Genomic DNA, 5,821 nt, shown 5'->3' with positions numbered 1-5,821 from the left:
TGCTTTACATTTCTGTCCCTTCCCTGAAGAACTCCTATTACTCACTGAGCACAGTTACAGAGAGCCCTGGGCTGGAAATTGAAGTACACAGTTTCTGTTTCTTCTTCTGCACAGTAACTCTTTCCAATATCCTCTTCCCTCCACGAGCCTTTATTCTTCAAGCCCTGATACTCCAACCTCACGTAGCTACTGAACCTTTCATACAGAGATTTGGACATACAAGCTGTAACATTTGCCCTGTCTCTCCATCCACTATCCTTTTCTTTCCAGTCCTATTAAAAACGTACCTTACCCTTCAAAATTCACAGTCGGTACCATCATGTCTTCATCTAGACATCTCTCAAATCCTCCAGTGCTAACTGCTTTATCTACGAAGGTCTAAGATATATTCTGCTTGGGCAACATTGTTACTGGTTAATATTTATTTCCATGCCTTCATCTACCTTGTAGATGAGGACTGGGTACTCATAACTTGCAGATAATTGTCCTTGTACCTCAAGGACAATTGAGTCAATGGAAAACAGGCGAGTTTATCAAGAAGAAGCTTTGCCTTCCTGATATTTATATCTGAACTTCCAGAAATTTCACAACTGGTTTTATAGACATCTTCAAGTAAAAATCAGTGTCTATTAGTTGAACAAAAAATAGTGCTTTTTACCAATGTGTGTTGAGCACAGTTTACCGTTTATGAGAAACATGACCACTTAGCTGTTCTTGGGTTCTTTGATGCACTCCCAACTGCATTCCATGTATTTAAGATAGAATGAAAATGAAGAAGTATTTAATTGGAATTAGGATAGCTAACTGTGTTCTGGCCTCTGGGAAAAAGAGGTGTAAATGTCTTCTAAGACTGCCCTATAGAGCATAGGAGAGGTATTCACTCTCTTCCCCCTACTGCAGGCATGAGGGATCATGCAGTCTTCAATGAGACAGTTACAGATGAAGGCACTTCATTCATCCTGTGTTGAACTTGGTATGATGCAGAAATAAAAAGGCATGGCATCTAAGTGTTAGTAGCATTAAAAATGTAGGAAACGGTACATTTTTAAAAGAAATGGAGATTTTCTTTAAAGAGTAAAAACGCATTCAATTTTATGTCATACAGGGTCTATACTGAGTTCAATATTGTATAACCGTATTAATTCAACTGTGAACCTAAAAACTGACAGCCACTTTTGAAAGAGATGTATCCTTGCTCTGGAAATTGTTACTGAAAATGTTAAAGCTATAACGAAATGCTACTTCTGAAAAAAGGAAAAAAACAAAACAGAACAAAAGAGCATGGCTGTTCACATCCGTAATCCCAGCACTCAGAAGGCTAAGGCAGGAGCATCTAGAGTTTGAGGCTGTCCTGGGTTGCATAGTGAGGCCCTGTTCTGCAGCAAACCAAACCCAAACAAAAGTATATAAATAAAAATTTAAACATTGGGATTTGGGAATTTAAATTACAGGATAGTTCAATATAGTCAGATTAATTGATAAGGTGCTAGACTCTCTGGAAGGGCAATAAGTTTAGCTACAAAGTAGCTCTGATACAAAACTAATAAAAAAGGTTTGCAATGGTTACCTGCATCTCTGAGATCTCTCTGTCTCTCTAGGATATGTCTTCATTTTACTTGACAAAGGTAATTCTAGAGAATCCTGAGAGACTTGTCCAGATGTGTTTGCTCCAGGAAAAGTTTCTTGACTTTCTTCTTCTATGGCTTGGCTTGTCCTCCTGCCTGTCTCTGTCCGACTGTATGCTTCCCATCATTATAGCATACAGTAGCTTATGCTAGTAATACTATTTATTTATCCCTTAGTCTACTAACTACGAGGTCCTTGATGATAGATAATGAAGATTTTTTAAATCATGTTCTGCTTTACAAATTCCCAGCATATACCTGCCACATAATGGCCAACAAGCCTTTGTTGTAAAAGGAAAGGAAAGGCACAAATAAATTCGTAGGAAAATATCTAAACACAATTTTTTTTTCTGAGCAGCACTATGGGGAACAATTCTATTTACTCAGGGTTGTGTGTTTATAACAATCCTCCCCACAAGTCCTCATGCAAGAAAGGGGAGGATTACCCATTATCTTCCTGTTTCCACCTCTTACATCATTGTCTTAGTATGTGGATATCAGATCTGCAGGAAAATCAACAGCTAGTACAGAGACCACCAACTCCTGCGTGGAAAAAAAGCATGGGGAAAATAACAGTACAGAGTTCTAGTTCCTGTCCACTTGTATAACAGAAGAAGCAGCTGCCCATGAAAGACATGCCACCCATGCAGGATTTGCTATTATTGGGTTATACTCAGTTTTTTGGACAATACCAGTCATGTGTACAAGATGTACCAAATCCCAAAATGTACAGTGAAGTGAATATAGAAGTTAAAGAACAAAATCTCTAGATTCTGTTAAGAAGCTTAATCCCTCTCAGTCTCATTTCACCTCACCTACAAAATTAGAAGCATTTGCCTTTCAACTTAAAAATTCTAAGATTTTATAAAAATTTTGCCAAACTTATTTATTTTAGATGTAAACATACAACATTTCGTAACTAATTTAGAAAAGTGTTACAGTCATGTTAGTTATGATGTTGGTAATTTTAGACAGGTCACAAAAATGTTTCCATACTTATGCAAAAAATTGTTCTATGCTGTGTAATCACTTGTCTCATGGTTTTGAAAGATGGCACATTTGAAAAATCCTATGGTTCAGTGTCGTCAATAAAAAAAATTCAAAATTATGTCTGATTAGAAACAATTTTTTCTTCAGTTGATTATTCGGGATCCCTATATATAGTATGAAAAAAAAAACAATATTAAGTCCGAAATTTAACAACGTGGTTCCATTTTGCAAAAATGTAACCAAACTTATACCCACAACCCCCAGTATGTGCAGGATTTGCACACCTGACTAGTATTGGAAAAGTTATCTTAGAATGTGGCGGGAATACTCAGTCATTAAAGTGTTTGCCTTAGATGAGGACCTGAATGTAATACTCAGAGTCCCCATGACAAAAATTGGGCATGGCAATGCATACATATAATCCAAGCACTGTGTAGCAGAGACAGGTAGGTCCGTAGGGCTTGGGGCCTAATCTACCTGGAACTCTCCATGCTAGTGAAAGATACGATCTCAAAAGATAAGTGGGCAGGGCCTGAGGAAAAAGCATTGAGAGAGAGAGAGAGAGAGAGAGAGAGCTGTAATGAAAGGTCATTTTAAAATAATAATGTGCTTGGGCAAAAAGCAAAGCCATGAAAGGAAGGAAGTGGCTCAGAAAAGAAGCATCTGGAAATATATTTCAAGCAAGAGGGGAATAGAATTGATACTAACAGCACATTGAAAGTGGGCACTTCATACTGATAAAACATTGAAAGAATGAAGAAACATGATTGAGATAGGAAATAAAGAGGAAAAATGTGTGGATGGAAGAGGGGGCTGGCTGTTCACTGTCAACATGTACAATTTCTCCAAAGACACCAGGGAATGATCAGTTGTGTGCTTAGCCAGAAATGAAAAGATTTGAATGACTCTCAAAAAAAGTGCCAGTCTCAGCTCTCAGACAGTCTAAAACAATCTTGTGATTAAATATACTGTGGGTGATATTTCCCTCCTGCGTAGGTCGTAAGAGTGAATATTATGGACTTGGTATGCTAGAGTTTCTGTGATTTCATTGTGTCTGTTAATTGTTCCCTGAAGACTTTGGCCTTGAGTCTGGAATTTTACTGATTTGCAACAAAAGTTTATATTAAATTTCCCAGTTAAGACTGCTATTAAGATTATTTATTCCACCATCTGTCAGTACTCTCCATGTGACAGTGATTTCACTTACAGTATAGGTCTAATATCTCTCTTCTGATACAGTGTTTCCTGTGACTCTTTGTCACAAAGTTTTAATTTAATATTAACAAAAGAAATCCATATTGTCTTTCTTATTAAGCAACTGGTAAGCTTCTTTTTCCTTCCTATAGACACTTAAAAGATACCAGAAGACAGATGAAATTCTTTTTCCTACTTAAATGACCAGGCTGAAAAGCTGTCCTCATTTTTTCTTACATATATCTCTTATTCTTTTATTTCTTTACACATTTCACGTGTGTTTACTTGTCTGCAATCTCACACTAAGAACACCATGAACAGTCACCTTTGAAGTTCAACACCAGGGACAAATGCTGGGAGTTTAAAAAAACAAATAAAGCAATTCCACTTAGCTGTTGGCGCGTGGGAGGAACCACATGGAGGAGTTGCATGGGAGAGAGGAGAAATGGCTCCGTTTGACTGAGAAGTCAGTGTCAAACCTCTCTGAAGCGATTTTGAGCTGAAGTTTGTCAAATGAAAATGAGCTGACTAAGAGAACAGATCATGGAAAAAGCTTTCTGGACAATTTTGACTTCACACAGTGACATTATTTTTTTTTAAATAAAGGAACTCATATATTTCTAAATGATTGTGTATAGGTAAACATATTAAATATGTATTAAGATGAGTCAAAATACACAAGTGTTTGATGATCTGTCCTATAATAATACAAAAAGTTGGGGTTGGGGATTTAGCTCAGTGGTAGAACGCTTGCCTAGCAAGCACAAGGGCCTGGGTTCGGTCCTCAGCTCCAAAAAAAAAAAAAAAAAAAAAAAAAAAGACAAAAAATATTACAAAAAGGTATGAACTTCTATTATTTTTATTTATATGAACAAGAGTGATTTTACTCTGAAATCATTTTGATTATTATTAAATATATTTTAAGTAAAATTAATATTTTTAAATGTGGACAAGGGGTATAGAGCCAGAATATGGTCTAAATTTTACTAGAAATCCTGGAACTGTAGATTTAAATTGGGGTGCTCAGGAAGATCGGCCAGCTGTAGTGAAGCTCATACCCACGCTCTCAGGAATGTCTTCCTTCCTGAACACTACCTAGGCACTCTTAACTTCTTTGCTTGGAGAGATGGCTCAGTGGTCAAGAGCACTGATGGCTCTTCCAGAGGACCGGATTATGATTCCCAGCAACCACATGGCAGCTAAAAACTGTAACTCCAGTTCCAGGAAATCTGATGCCCTCTTCTGACTTCCATGAGCATTACACGACATGGGAACACTTCCACACATCCACACATACAGACAATACACTCATATACATAAAATAAAAATAACAAATATTTTAAATGCCTGTTAATAAAACTCCAACTCTTCTTTAAAAAAGAAAAGACACATAAAATTATGTTGATAGCACTGTATATTTCTATATTTCACAGCACAAATTCACAGTGACTTATTCTTAAGTATTATTATATTCATTAATATAAAGCTGATCAGAAGAAATGTCAACCTAATAGTTTGAATCACAATTATAGAACTTAAATAATCAAACAAGGCCATTGGTTTCTGATATGATTTTAAAAACGCCATTTAGTGGTTTTGCTACCAATACATGTAAATGATGGACTCAACACCTAACATTTCTTTACTTCATAAACACAGTCTACCAATTCTCCTTATTGCACTCTTTCTCCCCTTTCACTCAGTTCCTTAAAAAGTCTTCCATCTGTTCTCTGCCATATAAGTAACCACCAATTAATATTAACAGTCATCACATTTTTGGATGATCTTACTGATGCTATAACTGGTTTGTTTTGCGTTGTTCTGGGAATTTCCAGAATGTCTATACAGAAAAGGGCTAGAGTATGTTGGCACAAACCTTTAATCCCAGTACCCAGGCAGCAGAGGCAGACAGATTTCTATGAGATCTTGGCCAGCTGGTCTACATATCATGTTTGAGGCCAGCTGGGACTACAGGGAGACCTTTTGTCAAAAAGACAAAAGAACAAAGAAGG

This window comes from Nannospalax galili, unplaced genomic scaffold, assembly GCF_000622305.1.
Source record: "Nannospalax galili isolate Female #2095 unplaced genomic scaffold, S.galili_v1.0 scaffold252, whole genome shotgun sequence".
In the NCBI taxonomy this organism is placed as follows: domain Eukaryota; kingdom Metazoa; phylum Chordata; class Mammalia; order Rodentia; family Spalacidae; genus Nannospalax; species Nannospalax galili.
Note: the sequence above shows the minus strand (reverse complement) of the source record.